This window comes from Musca domestica, unplaced genomic scaffold (assembly GCF_030504385.1).
Source record: "Musca domestica strain aabys unplaced genomic scaffold, Musca_domestica.polishedcontigs.V.1.1 26, whole genome shotgun sequence".
Taxonomy (NCBI): Eukaryota; Metazoa; Arthropoda; class Insecta; order Diptera; family Muscidae; genus Musca; species Musca domestica.
In genome coordinates this window covers 3,566,846-3,590,461 of record NW_026712283.1, presented here as the reverse complement: position 1 = coordinate 3,590,461, position 23,616 = coordinate 3,566,846, and positions in this window count along the sequence as shown.

The window sequence follows — 23,616 nt, the reverse complement described above, 5'->3', positions numbered from 1 at the left end:
TTATCTACTTCAATGGTAGTTGATTCGGATCGTAGCCTGGTCAATTTGTCTGCAGTCTCGTTGCCTAGAATATTATAATGACCAGGAACCCAACAGAGCTTGATGGACAGCCCAGTGTTTCCAATGCTCTATTGCAGTTCAAAACAACCCTGAATGGTATAGGAAGTTATGGTCTTCAGTGCTGCCTGACTATCGATGTATATGTGACCAGCAGGTCTGTGGCTATTTTGACAGCAAAGATTTCCGCCTGGAATACGCTACAGTCGTTTCCAATAGTAAAAATCTGGCACATTGTAATTTTTATATCTGATTTATTTTGAGACTACTTGTGAAATTTTCTATAGAATATCTATTCTTTTGATATTTCTTCCTTTTGGAAATTTGATTTACAAAATTTTTGTCGTTAACGTTATCCTTGGCAATTTGAACATACAAAAACTATCTTTAAAGCCAATTATAATGACACTAAAAGTTTATACCAAGAAAGCCACATAATGGCATAACGCACATAATATCACCATGTACAGTGGTCCAAAGCTAAAAATGTGGTTAACAATTTGAGTTGTTTTGAAAAAAGCAATACTGGATTAAATATTCTAAAAAAATGTATTCCCTGTTTATTTATTTATTTTATTTTATTATTATTATTATTACTATTTTTTTTTTTTTTTTTTTTTTTTTTTTTTTTTGATACATTCACTAACCATTTTATGTATTTTATGAACGAAAATATGGAAAATGTTCACAAAATATTTGACATTTATTTTAAATATTATATTCCATGCCATAATGATCTTGTGCTACAGTTGAGAACGTTGGAGAAAACTGGAAATACTGCAAAGAAAAGAAAAGAAGGAAATATATACAAAATGTTAAATATAATCACTGTCAAATCAACGGATGATGTTCGGATGTTCTAGGGGTTACACAAAAGGAAGCAAGAGCGCTGTTTTAAAAATATTTCCTGCACGATGGAGGAATTGAATCCGGTAGCATTGAAAATAACCTTCGCCATGGCAAAGCAGTGAGTCTAAACGTTGAAGCGACAAATGTAACAAAGTTAATGCAAATATTTGAAAAAAAAAAAAAAAATAGAATGCAATTCTAACATGCTAACACACGTACACATGGTAATGTATTTGTTCAGATGTATGCTCATAATCATGTGTCTTTGCTTATAATATTCGGTTAGGGGGCCTTCGGTGGAAATTGAAATAAATTAGAAGAGATGTGCAGGTTTAATTAATACCAAATTTTTATACTCTACAATATATTTGTGGGGTCCTATCCTCAAACTTTGGAGAGCATAAAATCTGGAAAAAATGAGTAAAATTATGTCAAAAAAATAAATAATTATGTTACATTTTGTTATATTTTTTGACATTTTTTTATTGCATGAAATTATTTCAATCACGATTATAGATCAATTTATATGGAACTTCGCAAGAGTTAAGAGGTTAGCATTTACTATATCCTATAGTGTTGTAGGGTATCACATGGAATGGATAAAATATATACATTAACATTAGATACACAAAATATACGTCATGTTTGGAAAACGAGTTTTGAATATGACATGATATGAATTGCGATGATGTAATTACTTATTCAAATACGGATGCCTTACTTCTGATTTTTTTTTTTTTTTTTTTTTTTGAAGATGTTGCTTCCAGATCGGAAATGATTTAATAGGACTTACTGATAACATAACATACTTTAAATTGCAAAGCAAACATATTACTCGTAATGCTGCTAACTAACAAGCTCAGCCTGACTATGTCTATTGCTTACTTGTTTTTATGCCCTCAGACATATGGCTAGATGGGTTATAGATCATTTGACATGGCGAAAACGTGTCTCATCGAAAAACGATTTTAGACCCTAGGTCTCTTTGGACTTAATCCGTATCAGGACATTTGGAGTCAATCTAGCGATGTCCGTCCGTCTGTCTGGCTGGCAAGTGCACACGATAACTCTCGAAGGGAGTATCCGATTTGATTCAAACTTGGTACAATGTAATATTATTGTCGAACTTAGATCAAGTTCGGAGATGGGCAATATCGGTCCACTCGTTCTGGTATCTCCCCCACAAAATGTCAAAATTTTGAATAATAATAACTCTAATAAAATGTCATGTCCGAAAGAAAATAAATACTACAGACAAAGAATAATCCGATTTTGCTCCAACTTTGTAAATCCTAATATTTACATCAGTGCTAGGTCAGGAGCGAAAATAAACAATATCGGACCACTATATCAAGTACCTCCCCCGCAAAGGGTCAACATTTTGAATAATAATAACTCTTATAAAATGTCATGTCCGATTGTCTTAAAATTACACACATCACAAAATTTTTATTTATCCAAGGTCTAGCGTGAAGATCTAATATATCGGTCTACTCCTTCTGGTACCTCTCCCAGAAAAAGTCGAAAATTTTAATATTCATGAAGCTTATAAAACACGAAGTTAACATCCGCTTCCATACAGACTTGGCAAATCTTAATATTTCCATCAAAACAAGATATGTTATAAAGATGGTATAGATCGGACCATTCCTTCTGGTACCTCCACCAAAAGGCTCAAAATTTTGAATAACCAGAACAATCATAAAATCCGAAATAAGCATTAGGTTCTCTTTATATTTCACACATCCCATTATTTCTACCTTGCAACTCATGCCACAAAATAGCCCCTCGTCCGACAGCTGTTATAATTATTCCAGTGACAGCTCACTATATTATTTACAAGTGTACAAAAGCATTTTGGGTGAGAATTTTCTAGAAAAAAAGTTATTCGTGATGGAATTAAAGCGTGGCAGTGTGATTTCTTTATATTTGGCTGGAAAACCACAAGTGGCTATTGTTAGAGCACTCCTGCATTTAAATGTGAATAAACCTTTTGTGTCTCGTACTATCGCTCGTTACCGTGATACTGATAGCGTAGCCGTTCTTCCCAAATTTGAAAATGGAGGTGGGGTTAGGGTCAGAATAGAAGAGTATTGTTTTAGAGATCCCAAATATTTCGGGGATTAAATGGACCAAAAAAAAAGAAAAATTTCCTAATTTTGTTGTTACTCTACAGGCCAGAATTATAAGCCAATTTCAGTAAAAAGTCACTTCTGACCATTAGAGTGCCTAGGTATGAGATATATAGCAAAATAGGTACAATATATATAAGAATATAGATCTTAGTTATTGTGCTGATAAATCAATAACCTCCAAACTGTTTTTCACAATTCGCATCAATTCGGAATGGTCTCTTGCCGAAAAGGATAAAAATCTACGAAAATCTCATTAATTTTTGTCATATTTTTTATCGCCTGCGATTTTTGCAATTTGACTTACAATATTGAATTGAAATTCCAAAAAGTGCAAGAACTTTTACCGCAACAGAAAGAAAATAGACTCAAAAAGCTAAAGAGTTGCTTCGCTGGGGGGAAACCGGCGAAGTGCCAAATTTGGTTTTCTCCGATGAGAAAACATTCGTTGTCCAGAAGTTTGTAAACAAACAAAATGAACGTGTTTACTTGCCAAAGAGGTCAGCTGAAAATGTGTACCTTCGGTTGGCCACCAGAACTCAAGCGGCGGCCATGGTGATGGTGTGGGCAGCCATAACAGCGTATATTCGCTCTCCGCTCATATTAATCGACCATAGCATCAGAATAATATTCTGGAGGGTGTATTGGAGAATGTATTCTGGACGGTGTATTAAAGCCTTGGGCACGCAAACATTTTGGCCGCAGACCTTGGACATTCCAATAGGACTCAGCACCATCGCACTCAGCGCCACCCAAGAACGGTTACAAAATGAGGTTCCTCGCTTCATTTCCAGCGCACAATGTCCACCAAAACCTCCGGATACCAATCCATTGGACTATTGTGTCTGGAGTATTTTGTAAAGCAAGGTTTGCACTAAAAAAATATCAAAGTGTTGATCTCCTCAAACTAGCGCTTCGCGGTAATGACCCAAAATTCCGCAGAGCAAAATTCGTGCAGCGTGTGACGGTTTCATTGGATGTTTGAAGGACATAATTCGTGCCAAAGGTGATCAATTCGAAGAAATCTAGATTTATTCTAAAATTTGAAACTATTTCCGACATTTTTTCATTCAATAATATTTAAAACAAGTAAGCAAAGGCTACAGTGGAGCGGGGCCGACCGTTGAATACCCTACAACACTATAATAAACGATACAGTTTATATAGGCGAGATACTCGAAAGAATTCCACAAGATATTGTGACAAATTATAAAAGAAAACCATCAGGTTTCGTTCTCTAATTTTCGAATAATAGCTTCTTAAACTAATTTGCTTATTTCCAATTTATTTATAGGTGTTGCACTTAAATGGTCTTCCTAGATCTGGAACCAATATTTCCAAAAGACCTATAATTTCTTATAAGTGGCAAAAGATTAACATTTATTATTGGTTTTTGACTGAAACGCATCTATATGAGATACAGACATTTGACTATATTCTTCTACGAAACCAGCGTTAACGAAATAGTCAGAAGTGCGTCTTTCCTGTATTTGTGAATTCTCCAAAAAGTCTCTGGAATGGACATTTTCGTATTTTGTCTACAAAAGTTGGCAAACTATTTCACACATTGAATATTTTTGGATGGCCATCCAAAACTGCTTGGCTTTTGCAATGTCCGGTAACCCCCTTTCAAATGTGCGTGATGATCGGGCGATAATTACGACCTGCCGACAATTTTGCAGTTTTTTGGTCCATTTCAACCCTTAAATATATGGCGATCATCTCCAAAAAGAGTAGGCTTCTATTCTGACCCTCATCTTATCCCCATGCAAAATTTCGTAAGAATCGGGCCATAAATGCGATCTGTATATGATATTCTGATGTCATAACTACTTAGTTTTGTTAGCTGTAGAAATATTACCAAATGTTTAATTCAAAATGAAAATATGCCAAAAATATGACAAAATTGAAAAAGTATGAGAAAATTTTACAAAATCAATATTTTCATCTTTAGAGAGATATTTTTATGCGATTTTTTTAGACGTTTTTTCTTTCCTGCCAAGAGGCCATTCTGAATTAATGAGAACTGTCGAAATCAGTTCAGCCGTTCTCGATATATAAGAGATCTTTCAAGCATATCTTCTTTGATAGACATATATATCGCACATATTTTGCTATAGGGTAAGTGCGCCTAAGTTCGGCATGTCCCAGTAGTCGGCAGTTTTGAAATTTAAATTTAAATAACTAAAAATGGAATTGACCAAATAATTAAATAATTGCAAAAAAACGTCAACAGTGTTCTCTGCTCTCTTTCTGTAAAAAAAACAATGAGCTCCGATCATTTATTAAGAGAGAATAACGGTTTTCGTCAGTAGGTGTCTTCAAACACATGCGATAGTGCTTGTTTGTAAAGAAAAAATTAGTGGTGGTGTCAACTTAATAATCGATTTAAGTAAATTAAATTTAATACTTTTGGAATCAGAAATATTTTGTAATAGTAAATAACAGTCTAAAGATCATTTTATAACTTAAAAAAATTACAAATCAAGCATTTTTCTCTTATATTATTTAATGCCGACGTTAGGAACAGAAAAAAAAAGAGATTTGCCAGTAGTCGGCAGTGGGTGCCGATTACTAGTAAAATATAATTTTTGACCTATTTCACCAAAACTTGAGAAAAGTATTAAAAAATAATCCAAAAACAACTGAAATAAAAAAATAGTTTTGAGTCGGCAATTGCTTTTATTTGTGCTTTTTGACCAACTTTTCTAAATTAGGTAGGTTTTTTTTTAATCAGCTATTTGACGTTTTAGAAGCGGTGGCATTTAAAAAAGAAAATGTTGGCTATCTAAAGGATATCACAAATTCCAAATACAAGAAAGGTACTTTTTTCTTTTTTTATTTTATCTCATTTTTATTTTAATTGAAAATCCATACGTTACTGAAGGTAACCATACTATTCTTGATTTTCTACCTATATTTGGTTTAGAATGATAATTAAATAAAACACTATTTAAAAACGAAATTAGTTAGTTAAACTGTGAATTAGTATTACAGCATTGTTTTATACTATTCGAAATAAAAAAATATACAAAATAATATTTTTTTAATGAAATAGCATATGCCGACTACTGGCAAATAGACATGCCGAGCATTGGAAAATGGTGCCGACTACTGGCAAAAAACTACTATTTTGGTAAAATTGCAAATTTTGCTAATTTAATAAAAACAAATTCAATTGTTGTTTATTATTTCGAAAACAAAACAAAATATGGAATCTGAACAACTTTATTTTTCTGCAATTGAAAGATTTCACTCAGAATGTCGAAAGATTGAAATATTGAAAAGCCTAAAAGTGCCGACTACTGGTACACTTACCCTATATCCGTTTTGTTGGATGTTAACATCAATGTAAAGGTCAGAAGTAACCTTGCTTTGTGTTTTCGCCGGGATTTAAAATATTCGCGGTTTAATGAAAAATTTGAAATTTTTTCAACACAAAATATATAGTCTATTTTACCCGCTAAATATTATCCGATGACCACCCAAATTGGTAGGCTTCTTCCCCGTCCTAAACTCTAGCTACATGCGAAATTCCGCGTCGATTGGTCTATAATTGCGACCTGCTACTGCAAAATCCGACATTTTTTCAGTATTTTGTCCATTTCAACTCCTAAATATTATGCGATCATCTCCAAAAGAAATAGGGTTCTATTCTGACCCCAGTCCCACCTCCTTTCTAAATGTCGTAAAGATCGGGCCATAATTGCGACCTGTAGAGTGATTACAAATTAACATGGACAGACGGACAGACGGACAGACGGACGGACGGACATACATAGCTAGATTGACTCAGCTCGGCGAGCTAGGAAGATCCATATATACTTTCCTATGTGGGAAACCAATATTTCGAGGTGTTACATAATTTTTGGGCCAATCAAACTTATAATACCCCCAACACATAGTGTTGTAGGGTATAAAAATGTAAAAATTATGGCTTTCATTCAATAAAAATTAAAAAAATTTAGAAATTATGGCGTTTGACTTTGTTGCAGTTTTTTTGTATCACCCTGTAGACTATGATGGCGTTTTAGGTTGGTTACTTATTATTAAGAAGATTAATTGCGAATGTTATCACTTAGCTAAAAATCTTATCAACAACTCGACATTGAATAACGCCTCTATTGCCACTCATGTAAACATATGTCTCGTACTGAAAGTTATAAGGGTTCATCGTAAAAGAACGTGATATTTTTTATGTCAAAAGGCCCTCATCAGGCGGGCCTTTGCAGTTTGATATGTTTTCAACAAAATAGATGTGTGAGTGTTTAATTAGTGCAACATATGTTTAATTAATGTTTGTATTAATATTTGTAACGTCATCCCCATTTACTTCCTATTGCAGGGCGGCAGGCAGCACACATTTCTCGAACCTGCACTTCAAATAATATTAACGCTTGGTTAATTATTTAATTGATTAATGTATAAATTACACACGCAGTGTTACCGAATTCTTCGTGCGTGTATGTGGGAGAATTGTAAAAATCCTTTTAATTTAAGAAGAGAGAGCTTAATTTTTGAAATGAAAACCAGAATAATACATGACATCTTACATGACACAAATGAATCTCTTAATAATAAAATATATATAATTAAAAAATGCAATAATTATGTTTGCGAAATTTTCCATTTTTTCTTGAAGTTTTTTTCTTTAAAGTTTCACTTTCATCTCTACATCAAAGATGCAATTGAGATATTTTTTTCCTCAATGACAACCTTTGATCTTCCTTTTCCTTAAAATAAATGTTTGATGCAACTAAATAACCAATAATTGGTGAAGAATTTCAAACAACACGCACACAAAGTCACACACATGTGACTGCCAATTTCTCCAGAATTTCTAATTAGACAGAAGCAGTAATTAAAGATTCATCTAAAAGACATTACCCCGACACCAAACCGTTGAGTGGTCTTCCACAAATGTGTGCATTCTTTCATTCATTCATTTTCCACATTCATTAGCATATCCGAAGTATTGCGTCAAATGTCAAAGCACTGACAGTGGTTGGAAAAGGGAAATCAATGACTTGAGAAGTGGCGAGATCTATGACAGAAGGCCAAATAGGCCTTGCCAAACCGCAAATGCAGCAGATACCACAGGGTGCAAAAGGTATTTGAAAAGGAAGATTGTGGGTCGTGTGAATATGAGAATCGCTGTGCAAATTGACATGAGGTTCAAGATGTTGGTCAAATGACCGAAGGAATGCGAATAAAATCACGGAATTGAAATTTAATTGTCAATATCGAGAACGAAAATATTGAGAAATGTTTGAAAATATTTGATTAGAGCAGATAAGAAGAACTCAATTAATTATGGCTTTGTATAATTTCTTCCAACGAAACCTGAACATAATAAAATGCCTTGAAATTAATATTACATTATACTTAAGCACACAAGCTTTAAGATTGAACCAATAAAAGAGGCGTGAATTAATGCAAATTTGAAAATGGCCATAACTCCTTAAATATTGAGTTCTCGGCGTTTTTAGCTATTATTTGTGATCACTTTTTAGGCGTGAATTAATGCAAATTTTAACATGCCCATAACTCCTTAAATATTGAGTTTTCGGCGTTTTTAGCTATTATTTGTGATCACTTTTTTAGGCGTGAATTAATGCAAATTCGAAAATGGCCTTAACTTCTTAAATATTGAGTTTACGGCGTTTTTAGCTATTATTTGTGATCACTTTTTTAGGCGTGAACTAATGCAAATTTTAAAATGGCCATAACTCCTTAAATATTGAGTTTTCGACGTTTTTAGCTATTATTTGTGATCACTTTTTTAGGCGTGAATTAATGCAAATTTTAAAATGGCCATAACTCCTTAAATATTGGGTTTTCGACGTTTTAAGCTATTATTTGTGATCACTTTTTGAAGAAGGAACTAATGCAAATTTTAAAATGGCCATAACTCCTTAAATATTGAGTTTTCGGCGTATTTAGCTATTATTTGTGATCATTTTTTTAGGCATGAACTAATGCAAATTTTAAAATGGTCATAGCTCCTTAAATATTGAGTTTTCGGCGTTTTTAGCTATTATTTGTGATGACTTTTTTAGGCGTGAATTAATGCAAATTTTAAAATGGTCATAACTCCTTAAATATTGAGTTTTCGGCGTTTTAGCTATTATTTGTGATCACTTTTTTAGGCGTGAATTAATGCAAATTTTAAAATGGCCATAATTCCTTAAATATTGGGTTTTCGGCGTTTTAAGCTATTATTTGTGATCACTTTTTTAGGCGTTAATTAATGCAAAATTTAAAATGGCCATAACTCCTTAAATATTGAGTTTTCGGCGTTTTTAGCTATTATTCGTGATCACTTTTTTAGGCGTGAATTAATGCAAATTTTAAAATGGCCATAACTCCTTAAATATTGAGTTTTCGGCGTTTTTAGCTATTATTTGTGATCACTTTTTTAGGCGTGAATTAATGCAAATTTTAAAATGACCATAACTCCTTAAATGTTGAGTTTTCGGCGTTTTTAGCTATTGTTTGTGATCACTTTTTTAAGCGTGAATTAATGCAAATTTTAAAATGGCCATACCTCCTTAAATATTGAGTTTTCGGCGTTTTTAGCTATTATTTGTGATTTGAGTTTTCGGCGTTTTTAACTATTATTTGTGATCACTTTTTTAGGCGTGAATTAATGCAAATTTTAAAATGGCCATAACTCCTTAAATATTGAGTTTTCGGCGTTTTTAGCTATTATTTATGATCACTTTTTTAGGCGTGAATTAATGCAAATTTTAAAATGGCCATAACTCCTTAAATATTGAGTTTTCGGCGTTTTTAGCTATTATTTGTGATCACTTTTTTAGGCGTGAATTAATGCAAATTTTAAAATGGCCATAACTCCTTAATTATTGAGTTTTCGGCGTTTTTAGCTATTATTTGTGATCACTTTTTTAGGCGTGAATTAATGCAAATTTTAAAATGGCCATAACTCCTTAAATATTGAGTTTTCGGCGTTTTTAGCTATTATTTGTGATCACTTTTTTAAGCGCGAATTATTGCAAATTTTAAAATGGCCATAACTCCTTCAATATTGAGTTTTCGGCGTTTTTAGCTATTATTTGTGATCACTTTTTTAGGCGTGAATTAATGCAAATTTTAAAATGGCCATAACTCCTTAAATATTGAGTTTTCGGCGTTTTTAGCTATTATTTGTGATCACTTTTTTAAGCGTGAATTATTGCAAATTTTAAAATGGCCATAACTCCTTAAATATTGAGTTTTCGGCTTTTTTAGCTATTATTTGTGATCACTTTTTTTGGCGTGAATTAATGCAAATTTTAAAATGGCCATAACTCCTTAAATATTGAGTTTTCGGCGTTTTTAGCTATTATTTGTGATCACTTTTTTAGGCGTGAATTAATTGCAAATTTTAAAATGGCCATAGCTCCTTAAATATTGAGTTTTCGGCGTTTTTAGCTATTATTTGTGATCACTTTTTTAGGCGTGAATTAATGCAAATTTTAAAATGGCCATAACTCCTTAAATATTGAGTTTTCGGCGTTTTTAGCTATTATTTGTGATCACTTTTTTAGGCGTGAATTAATGCAAATTTTAAAATGGCCATAACTCCTTAATTATTGAGTTTTCGGCGTTTTTAGCTATTATTTGTGATCACTTTTTTAGGCGTGAATTAATGCAAATTTTAAAATGGCCATAACTCCTTAAATATTGAGTTTTCGGCGTTTTTAGCTATTATTTGTGATCACTTTTTTAAGCGTGAATTATTGCAAATTTTAAAATGGCCATAACTCCTTCAATATTGAGTTTTCGGCGTTTTTAGCTATTATTTGTGATCACTTTTTTAGGCGTGAATTAATGCAAATTTTAAAATGGCCATAACTCCTTAAATATTGAGTTTTCGGCGTTTTTAGCTATTATTTGTGATCACTTTTTAAGCGTGAATTATTGCAAATTTTAAAATGGCCATAACTCCTTAAATATTGAGTTTTCGGCTTTTTTAGCTATTATTTGTGATCACTTTTTTTGGCGTGAATTAATGCAAATTTTAAAATGGCCATAACTCCTTAAATATTGAGTTTTCGGCGTTTTTAGCTATTATTTGTGATCACTTTTTTAGGCGTGAATTAATTGCAAATTTTAAAATGGCCATAGCTCCTAAAATGTTGAGTTTTCGGCGTTTTTAGCTATTATTTGTGATCACTTTTTTAAGCGTGAATTATTGCAAATTTTAAAATGGCCATAACTCCTTAAATATTGAGTTTTCGGCGTTTTTAGCTATTATTTGTGATCACTTTTTTAGGCGTGAATTAATGCAAATTTTAAAATGGCCATAACTCCTTAAATATAGAGTTTTCGGCGTTTTTAGCTATTATTTATGATCACTTTTTTAGGCGTGAATTAATGCAAATTTTAAAATGGCCATAACTCCTTAAATATTGAGTTTTCGGCGTTTTTAGCTATTATTTGTGATCACTTTTTTAAGCGTGAATTATTGCAAATTTTAAAATGGCCATAACTCCTTCAATATTGAGTTATCGGCGTTTTTAGCTATTATTTGTGATCACTTTTTTAGGCGTGAATTAATGCAAATTTTAAAATGGCCATAACTCCTTAATATTGAGTTTTCGGCGTTTTTAGCTATTATTTGTGATCACTTTTTTAAGCGTGAATTATTGCAAATTTTAAAATGGCCATAACTCCTTAAATATTGAGTTTTCGGCTTTTTAGCTATTATTTGTGATCACTTTTTTAGGCGTGAATTAATGCAAATTTTAAAATGGCCATAACTCCTTAAATATTGAGTTTTCGGCGTTTTTAGCTATTATTTGTGACCACTTTTTAAGCGTGAATTATTGCAAATTTTAAAATGGCCATAACTCCTTAAATATTGAGTTTTCGACTTTTTTAGCTATTATTTGTGATCACTTTTTGAAGAAGGAATTAATGCAAATTTTAAAATGGCCATAACTCCTTAAATATTGAGTTTTCGGCGTTTTTAGCTATTATTTGTGATCACTTTTTTAGGCGTGAATTAATGCAAATTTTAAAATGGCCATAACTCCTTAAATATTGAGTTTTCGGCGTTTTTAGCTATTATTTGTGATCACTTTTTGAAGAAGGAATTAATGCAAATTTTAAAATGGCCATAACTCCTTAAATATTGAGTTTTCGGCGTTTTTAGCTATTATTTGTGATCACTTTTTTAGGCGTCAATTAATGCAAATTTTAAAATGGCCATAACTCCTTAAATATTGAGTTTTCGGCGTTTTTAGCTATTATTTGTGATCACTTTTTCTAGGCGTGAATTAATGCAAATTTTAAAATGGCCATAACTCCTTAAATATTGAGTTTTAGGCGTTTTTAGCTATTATTTGTGATCACTTTTTTAAGCGTGAATTAATGCAAATTTTAAAATGGCCATAACTCCTTAAATATTGAGTTTTCGGCGTTTTTAGCTATTATTTGTGATCACTTTTTTAAGCGTGAATTAATGCAAATTTTAAAATGGCCATAACTCCTTAAATATTGAGTTTCGGCGTTTTTAGCTATTATTTGTGATCACTTATTTAAGCGTGAATTAATGCAAATTTTAAAATGGCCATAACTCCTTAAATATTGAGTTTTCGGCGTTTTTAGCTATTATTTGTGATCACTTTTTTAAGCGTGAATTAATGCAAATTTTAAAATGGCCATAACTCCTTAAATATTGAGTTTTCGGCGTTTTTAGCTATTATTTGTGATCGCTTTTTTAAGCGTGAATTATTGCAAATTTTAAAATGGCCATAACTCCTTAAATATTGAGTTTTCGGCTTTTTAGCTATTATTTGTGATCACTTTTTGAAGAAGGAATTAATGCAAATTTTAAAATGGCCATAACTCCTTAAATATTGAGTTTTCGGCGTTTTTAGCTATTATTTGTGATCACTTTTTTAAGCGTGAATTATTGCAAATTTTAAAATGGCCATAACTCCTTAAATATTGAGTTTTCGGCGTTTTTAGCTATTATTTGTGATCACTTTTTTAGGCGTGAATTAATGCAAATTTTAAAATGGCCATAACTCCTTAAATATTGAGTTTTCGGCGTTTTTAGCTATTATTTGTGATCACTTTTTTAAGCGTGAATTATTGCAAATTTTAAAATGGCCATAACTCCTTAAATATTGAGTTTTCGGCGTTTTTAGCTATTATTTGTGATCACTTTTTTAGGCGTGAATTAATGCAAATTTTAAAATGGCCATAACTCCTTAAATATTGAGTTTTCGGCGTTTTTAGCTATTATTTGTGATCACTTTTTTAAGCGTGAATTATTGCAAATTTTAAAATGGCCATAACTCCTTAAATATTGAGTTTTCGGCGTTTTTAGCTATTATTTGTGATCACTTTTTTAGGCGTGAATTAATGCAAATTTTAAAATGGCCATAACTCCTTAAATATTGAGTTTTCGGCGTTTTTAGCTATTATTTGTGATCACTTTTTTAAGCGTGAATTAATGCAAATTTTAAAATGGCCATAACTCCTTAAATATTGAGTTTTCGGCGTTTTTAGCTATTATTTGTGATCACTTTTTTAGGCGTGAATTAATGCAAATTTTAAAATGGCCATAACTCCTTAAATATTGAGTTTTCGGCGTTTTTAGCTATAATTTGTGATCACTTTTTGAAGAAGGAATTAATGCAAATTTTAAAATGGCCATAACTCCTTAAATATTGAGTTTTCGGCGTTTTTAGCTATTATTTGTGATCACTTTTTTAAGCGTGAATTATTGCAAATTTTAAAATGGCCATAACTCCTTAAATATTGAGTTTTCGGCTTTATTAGCTATTATTTGTGATCACTTTTTTAGGCGTGAATTAATGCAAATTTTAAAATGGCCATAACTCCTTAAATATTGAGTTTTCGGCGTTTTTAGCTATTATTTGTGATCACTTTTTTAAGCGTGAATTATTGCAAATTTTAAAATGGCCATAACTCCTTAAATATTGAGTTTTCGGCTTTTTTTAGCTATTATTTGTGATCACTTTTTGAAGAAGGAATTAATGCAAATTTTAAAATGGCCATAACTCCTTAAATATTGAGTTTTCGGCGTTTTTAGCTATTATTTGTGATCACTTTTTTAAGCGTGAATTATTGCCAATTTTAAAATGGCCATAACTCCTTAAATATTGAGTTTTCGACTTTTTTAGCTATTATTTGTGATCACTTTTTGAAGAAGGAATTAATGCAAATTTTAAAATGGCCATAACTCCTTAAATATTGAGTTTTCGGCGTTTTTAGCTATTATTTGTGATCACTTTTTTAAGCGTGAATTAATGCAAATTTTAAAATGGCCATAACTCCTTAAATATTGAGTTTTCGGCGTTTTTAGCTATTATTTGTGATCACTTTTTTAAGCGTGAATTATTGCCAATTTTAAAATGGCCATAACTCCTTAAATATTGAGTTTTCGACTTTTTTAGCTATTATTTGTGATCACTTTTTGAAGAAGGAATTAATGCAAATTTTAAAATGGCCATAACTCCTTCAATATTGAGTTTTCGGCGTTTTTAGCTATTATTTGTGATCACTTTTTAAGCGTGAATTATTGCAAATTTTAAAATGGCCATAACTCCTTAAATATTGAGTTTTCGACTTTTTTAGCTATTATTTGTGATCACTTTTTGAAGAAGGAATTAATGCAAATTTTAAAATGGCCATAACTCCTTAAATATTGAGTTTTCGGCGATTTTAGCTATTATTTGTGATCACTTTTTTAAGAAGGAATTAAGGCAAATTTTAAAATGGCCATAACTCCTTAAATATTGAGTTTTCGGCGTTTTTAGCTATTATTTGTGATCACTTTTTTAGGCGTGAATTAATGCAAATTTTAAAATGGCCATAACTCCTTAAATATTGAGTTTTCGGCGTTTTTAGCTATTATTTGTGATCACTTTTTTAGCTATTATTTGTGATCACTTTTTGAAGAAGGAATTAATGCAAATTTTAAAATGGCCATAACTCCTTAAATATTGAGTTTTCGGCGTTTTTAGCTATTATTTATGATCACTTTTTTAGGCGTGAATTAATGCAAATTTTAAAATGGCCATAACTCCTTAAATATTGAGTTTTCGGCGTTTTTAGCTATTATTTGTGATCACTTTTTTAGGCGTGAATTAATGCAAATTTTAAAATGGCCATAACTCCTTAAATATTGAGTTTTCGGCGTTTTTAGCTATTATTTGTGATCACTTTTTTAAGCGTGAATTATTGCAAATTTTAAAATGGCCATAACTCCTTAAATATTGAGTTTTCGACTTTTTTAGCTATTATTTGTGATCACTTTTTGAAGAAGGAATTAATGCAAATTTTAAAATGGCCATAACTCCTTAAATATTGAGTTTTCGGCGTTTTTAGCTATTATTTGTGATCACTTTTTGAAGAAGGAATTAATGCAAATTTTAAAATGGCCATAACTCCTTAAATATTGAGTTTTCGGCGTTTTTAGTTATTATTTGTGATCACTTTTTTAAGCGTGAATTATTGCCAATTTTAAAATGGCCATAACTCCTTAAATATTGAGTTTTCGACTTTTTTAGCTATTATTTGTGATCACTTTTTGAAGAAGGAATTAATGCAAATTTTAAAATGGCCATAACTCCTTAAATATTGAGTTTTCGGCGTTTTTAGCTATTATTTGTGATCACTTTTTTAGGCGTGAATTAATGCAAATTTTAAAATGGCCATAACTCCTTAAATATTGAGTTTTCGGCGTTTTTAGCTATTATTTGTGATCACTTTTTTAAGCGTGAATTAATGCAAATTTTAAAATGGCCATAACTCCTTAAATATTGAGTTTTCGGCGTTTTTAGCTATTATTTGTGATCACTTTTTTAGGCGTGAATTAATGCAAATTTTAAAATGGCCATAACTCCTTAAATATTGAGTTTTCGGCGTTTTTAGCTATTATTTGTGATCACTTTTTTAGGCGTGAATTAATGCAAATTTTAAAATGGCCATAACTCCTTAAATATTGAGTTTTCGGCGTTTTTAGCTATTATTTGTGATCACCTTTTTAAGCGTGAATTAATGCAAATTTTAAAATGGCCATAACTCCTTAAATATTGAGTTTTCGGCGTTTTTAGCTATTATTTGTGATCACTTTTTTAGGCGTGAATTAATGCAAATTTTAAAATGGCCATAACTCCTTAAATATTGAGTTTTCGGCGTTTTTAGCTATTATTTGTGATCACTTTTTTAAGCGTGAATTATTGCAAATTTTAAAATGGCCATAACTCCTTAAATATTGAGTTTTCGGCTTTTTTAGCTATTATTTGTGATCACTTTTTGAAGAAGGAATTAATGCAAATTTTAAAATGGCCATAACTCCTTAAATATTGAGTTTTCGGCGTTTTTAGCTATTATTTGTGATCACTTTTTTAAGCGTGAATTATTGCCAATTTTAAAATGGCCATAACTCCTTAAATATTGAGTTTTCGGCGTTTTTTAGCTATTATTTGTGATCACTTTTTTAAGCGTGAATTATTGCAAATTTTAAAATGGCCATAACTCCTTAAATATTGAGTTTTCGACTTTTTTAGCTATTATTTGTGATCACTTTTTGAAGAAGGAATTAATGCAAATTTTAAAATGGCCATAACTCCTTAAATATTGAGTTTTCGGCGTTTTTAGCTATTATTTGTGATCACTTTTTTAGGCGTGAATTAATGCAAATTTTAAAATGGCCATAACTCCTTAAATATTGAGTTTTCGGCGTTTTTAGCTATTATTTGTGATCACTTTTTTAAGCGTGAATTAATGCAAATTTTAAAATGGCCATAACTCCTTAAATATTGAGTTTTCGGCGTTTTTAGCTATTATTTGTGATCACTTTTTTAGGCGTGAATTAATGCAAATTTTAAAATGGCCATAACTCCTTAAATATTGAGTTTTCGGCGTTTTTAGCTATTATTTGTGATCACTTTTTTAGGCGTGAATTAATGCAAATTTTAAAATGGCCATAACTCCTTAAATATTGAGTTTTCGGCGTTTTTAGCTATTATTTGTGATCACCTTTTTAAGCGTGAATTAATGCAAATTTTAAAATGGCCATAACTCCTTAAATATTGAGTTTTCGGCGTTTTTAGCTATTATTTGTGATCACTTTTTTAGGCGTGAATTAATGCAAATTTTAAAATGGCCATAACTCCTTAAATATTGAGTTTTCGGCGTTTTTAGCTATTATTTGTGATCACTTTTTTAAGCGTGAATTATTGCAAATTTTAAAATGGCCATAACTCCTTAAATATTGAGTTTTCGGCTTTTTTTAGCTATTATTTGTGATCACTTTTTGAAGAAGGAATTAATGCAAATTTTAAAATGGCCATAACTCCTTAAATATTGAGTTTTCGGCGTTTTTAGCTATTATTTGTGATCACTTTTTTAAGCGTGAATTAATGCAAATTTTAAAATGGCCATAACTCCTTAAATATTGAGTTTTCGGCGTTTTTAGCTATTATTTGTGATCACTTTTTTAAGCGTGAATTAATGCAAATTTTAAAATGGCCATAACTCCTTAAATATTGAGTTTTCGGCGTTTTTAGTTATTATTTGTGATCACTTTTTTAAGCGTGAATTATTGCCAATTTTAAAATGGCCATAACTCCTTAAATATTGAGTTTTCGACTTTTTTAGCTATTATTTGTGATCACTTTTTGAAGAAGGAATTAATGCAAATTTTAAAATGGCCATAACTCCTTAAATATTGAGTTTTCGGCGTTTTTAGCTATTATTTGTGATCACTTTTTTAGGGATGAATTAATGCAAATTTTAAAATGGCCATAACTCCTTAAATATTGAGTTTTCGGCGTTTTTAGCTATTATTTGTGATCACTTTTTTAAGCGTGAATTAATGCAAATTTTAAAATGGCCATAACTCCTTAAATATTGAGTTTTCGGCGTTTTTAGCTATTATTTGTGATCACTTTTTTAGGCGTGAATTAATGCAAATTTTAAAATGGCCATAACTCCTTAATATTGAGTTTTCGGCGTTTTTAGCTATTATTTGTGATCACTTTTTAGGCGTGAATTAATGCAAATTTTAAAATGGCCATAACTCCTTAAATATTGAGTTTTCGGCGTTTTTAGCTATTATTTGTGATCACCTTTTTAAGCGTGAATTAATGCAAATTTTAAAATGGCCATAACTCCTTAAATATTGAGTTTTCGGCGTTTTTAGCTATTATTTGTGATCACTTTTTTAAGCGTGAATTATTGCCAATTTTAAAATGGCCATAACTCCTTAAATATTGAGTTTTCGACTTTTTTAGCTATTATTTGTGATCACTTTTTGAAGAAGGAATTAATGCAAATTTTAAAATGGCCATAACTCCTTAAATATTGAGTTTTCGGCGTTTTTAGCTATTATTTGTGATCACTTTTTTAGGCGTGAATTAATGCAAATTTTAAAATGGCCATAACTCCTTAAATATTGAGTTTTCGGCGTTTTTAGCTATTATTTGTGATCACTTTTTTAAGCGTGAATTAATGCAAATTTTAAAATGGCCATAACTCCTTAAATATTGAGTTTTCGGCGTTTTTAGCTATTATTTGTGATCACTTTTTTAGGCGTGAATTAATGCAAATTTTAAAATGGCCATAACTCCTTAAATATTGAGTTTTCGGCGTTTTTAGCTATTATTTGTGATCACTTTTTTAGGCGTGAATTAATGCAAATTTTAAAATGGCCATAACTCCTTAAATATTGAGTTTTCGGCGTTTTTAGCTATTATTTGTGATCACCTTTTTAAGCGTGAATTAATGCAAATTTTAAAATGGCCATAACTCCTTAAATATTGAGTTTTCGGCGTTTTTAGCTATTATTTGTGATCACTTTTTTAGGCGTGAATTAATGCAAATTTTAAAATGGCCATAACTCCTTAAATATTGAGTTTTCGGCGTTTTTAGCTATTATTTGTGATCACTTTTTTAAGCGTGAATTATTGCAAATTTTAAAATGGCCATAACTCCTTAAATATTGAGTTTTCGGCTTTTTTTAGCTATTATTTGTGATCACTTTTTGAAGAAGGAATTAATGCAAATTTTAAAATGGCCATAACTCCTTAAATATTGAGTTTTCGGCGTTTTTAGCTATTATTTGTGATCACTTTTTTAAGCGTGAATTAATGCAAATTTTAAAATGGCCATAACTCCTTAAATATTGAGTTTTCGGCGTTTTTAGCTATTATTTGTGATCACTTTTTTAAGCGTGAATTATTGCAAATTTTAAAATGGCCATAACTCCTTCAATATTGAGTTTTCGGCGTTTTTAGCTATTATTTGTGATCACTTTTTTAGGCGTGAATTAATGCAAATTTTAAAATGGCCATAACTGCTTAAATATTGAGTTTTCGGCGTTTTTAGCTATTATTTGTGATCACTTTTTTAAGCGTGAATTATTGCAAATTTTAAAATGGCCATAACTCCTTAAATATTGAGTTTTCGACTTTTTTAGCTATTATTTGTGATCACTTTTTGAAGAAGGAATTAATGCAAATTTTAAAATGGCCATAACTCCTTAAATATTGAGTTTTCGGCGTTTTTAGCTATTATTTGTGATCACTTTTTTAAGAAGGAATTAAGGCAAATTTTAAAATGGCCATAACTCCTTAAATATTGAGTTTTCGGCGTTTTTAGCTATTATTTGTGATCACTTTTTTAGGCGTGAATTAATGCAAATTTTAAAATGGCCATAACTCCTTAAATATTGAGTTTTCGGCGTTTTTAGCTATTATTTGTGATCACTTTTTTAGCTATTATTTGTGATCACTTTTTGAAGAAGGAATTAATGCAAATTTTAAAATGGCCATAACTCCTTAAATATTGAGTTTTCGGCGTTTTTAGCTATTATTTATGATCACTTTTTTAGGCGTGAATTAATGCAAATTTTAAAATGGCCATAACTCCTTAAATATTGAGTTTTCGACTTTTTTAGCTATTATTTGTGATCACTTTTTGAAGAAGGAATTAATGCAAATTTTAAAATGGCCATAACTCCTTAAATATTGAGTTTTCGGCGTTTTTGGCTATTATTTGTGATCACTTTTTTAGCTATTATTTGTGATCACTTTTTGAAGAAGGAATTAATGCAAATTTTAAAATGGCCATAACTCCTTAAATATTGAGTTTTCGGCGTTTTTAGCTATTATTTATGATCACTTTTTTAGGCGTGAATTAATGCAAATTTTAAAATGGCCATAACTCCTTAAATATTGAGTTTTCGGCGTTTTTAGCTATTATTTGTGATCACTTTTTTAGGCGTGAATTAATGCAAATTTTAAAATGGCCATAACTCCTTAAATATTGAGTTTTCGGCGTTTTTAGCTATTATTTGTGATCACTTTTTTAGCTATTATTTGTGATCACTTTTTGAAGAAGGAATTAATGCAAATTTTAAAATGGCCATAACTCCTTAAATATTGAGTTTTCGGCGTTTTTAGCTATTATTTATGATCACTTTTTTAGGCGTGAATTAATGCAAATTTTAAAATGGCCATAACTCCTTAAATATTGAGTTTTCGGCGTTTTTAGCTATTATTTGTGATCACTTTTTAGGCGTGAATTAATGCAAATTTTAAAATGGCCATAACTCCTTAAATATTGAGTTTTCGGCGTTTTTAGCTATTATTTGTGATCACTTTTTTAAGCGTGAATTAATGCAAATTTTAAAATGGCCATAACTCCTTAAATATTGAGTTTTCGGCGTTTTTAGCTATTATTTGTGATCACTTTTTTAGGCGTGAATTAATGCAAATTTTAAAATGGCCATAACTCCTTAAATATTGAGTTTTCGGCGTTTTTAGCTATTATTTGTGATCACTTTTTTTAGGCGTGAATTAATGCAAATTTTAAAATGGCCATAACTCCTTAAATATTGAGTTTTCGGCGTTTTTAGCTATTATTTGTGATCACCTTTTTAAGCGTGAATTAATGCAAATTTTAAAATGGCCATAACTCCTTAAATATTGAGTTTTCGACTTTTTTAGCTATTATTTGTGATCACTTTTTTAGGCGTGAATTAATGCAAATTTTAAAATGGCCATAACTCCTTAAATATAGAGTTTTCGGCGTTTTTAGCTATTATTTATGATCACTTTTTTAGGCGTGAATTAATGCAAATTTTAAAATGGCCATAACTCCTTAAATATTGAGTTTTCGGCGTTTTTAGCTATTATTTGTGATCACTTTTTTAGGCGTGAATTAATGCAAATTTTAAAATGGCCATAACTCCTTAAATATTGAGTTTTCGGCGTTTTTAGCTATTATTTGTGATCACTTTTTAAGCGTGAATTATTGCAAATTTTAAAATGGCCATAACTCCTTAAATATTGAGTTTTCGGCTTTTTTTAGCTATTATTTGTGATCACTTTTTGAAGAAGGAATTAATGCAAATTTTAAAATGGCCATAACTCCTTAAATATTGAGTTTTCGGCGTTTTTAGCTATTATTTGTGATCACTTTTTTAAGCGTGAATTATTGCAAATTTTAAAATGGCCATAACTCCTTAAATATTGAGTTTTCGACTTTTTTAGCTATTATTTGTGATCACTTTTTGAAGAAGGAATTAATGCAAATTTTAAAATGGCCATAACTCCTTAAATATTGAGTTTTCGGCGTTTTTAGCTATTATTTGTGATCACTTTTTTAGCTATTATTTGTGATCACTTTTTGAAGAAGGAATTAATGCAAATTTTAAAATGGCCATAACTCCTTAAATATTGAGTTTTCGGCGTTTTTAGCTATTATTTATGATCACTTTTTTAGGCGTGAATTAATGCAAATTTTAAAATGGCCATAACTCCTTAAATATTGAGTTTTCGGCGTTTTTAGCTATTATTTGTGATCACTTTTTTAGGCGTGAATTAATGCAAATTTTAAAATGGCCATAACTCCTTAAATATTGAGTTTTCGGCGTTTTTAGCTATTATTTGTGATCACTTTTTTTAGGCGTGAATTAATGCAAATTTTAAAATGGCCATAACTCCTTAAATATTGAGTTTTCGGCGTTTTTAGCTATTATTTGTGATCACCTTTTTAAGCGTGAATTAATGCAAATTTTAAAATGGCCATAACTCCTTAAATATTGAGTTTTCGACTTTTTTAGCTATTATTTGTGATCACTTTTTGAAGAAGGAATTAATGCAAATTTTAAAATGGCCATAACTCCTTAAATATTGAGTTTTCGGCGTTTTTAACTATTATTATTGATCACTTTTTTAAGAAGGAATTAAGGCAAATTTTAAAATGGCCATAACTCCTTAAATATTGAGTTTTCGGCGTTTTTAGCTATTATTTGTGATCACTTTTTTAAGCGTGAATTATTGCAAATTTTAAAATGGCCATAACTCCTTAAATATTGAGTTTTCGGCGTTTTTAGCTATTATTTGTGATCACTTTTTTAAGCGTGAATTATTGCAAATTTTAAAATGGCCATAACTCCTTAAATATTGAGTTTTCGGCTTTTTTTAGCTATTATTTGTGATCACTTTTTGAAGAAGGAATTAATGCAAATTTTAAAATGGCCATAACTCCTTAAATATTGAGTTTTCGGCGTTTTTAGCTATTATTTATGATCACTTTTTTAGGCGTGAATTAATGCAAATTTTAAAATGGCCATAACTCCTTAAATATTGAGTTTTCGGCGTTTTTAGCTATTATTTGTGATCACTTTTTTAGGCGTGAATTAATGCAAATTTTAAAATGGCCATAACTCCTTAAATATTGAGTTTTCGGCGTTTTTAGCTATTATTTGTGATCACTTTTTTTAGGCGTGAATTAATGCAAATTTTAAAATGGCCATAACTCCTTAAATATTGAGTTTTCGGCGTTTTTAGCTATTATTTGTGATCACCTTTTTAAGCGTGAATTAATGCAAATTTTAAAATGGCCATAACTCCTTAAATATTGAGTTTTCGACCTTTTTAGCTATTATTTGTGATCACTTTTTTAGGCGTGAATTAATGCAAATTTTAAAATGGCCATAACTCCTTAAATATTGAGTTTTCGGCGTTTTTAAGCTATTATTTGTGATCACCTTTTTAAGAGTGAATTAATGCAAATTTTAAAATGGCCATAACTCCTTAAATATTGAGTTTTCGACTTTTTTAGCTATTATTTGTGATCACTTTTTTAAGCGTGAATTAATGCAAATTTTAAAATGGCCATAACTCCTTAAATATTGAGTTTTCGGCGTTTTTAGCTATTATTTGTGATCACTTTTTTAGGCGTGAATTAATGCAAATTTTAAAATGGCCATAACTCCTTAAATATTGAGTTTTCGGCGTTTTTAGCTATTATTTGTGATCACTTTTTTAGGCGTGAATTAATGCAAATTTTAAAATGGCCATAACTCCTTAAATATTGAGTTTTCGGCGTTTTTAGCTATTATTTGTGATCACCTTTTTAGGCGTGAATTAATGCAAATTTTAAAATGGCCATAACTCCTTAAATATTGAGTTTTCGGCGTTTTTAGCTATTATTTGTGATCACTTTTTTAGGCGTGAATTAATGCAAATTTTAAAATGGCCATAACTCCTTAAATATTGAGTTTTCGGCGTTTTTAGCTATT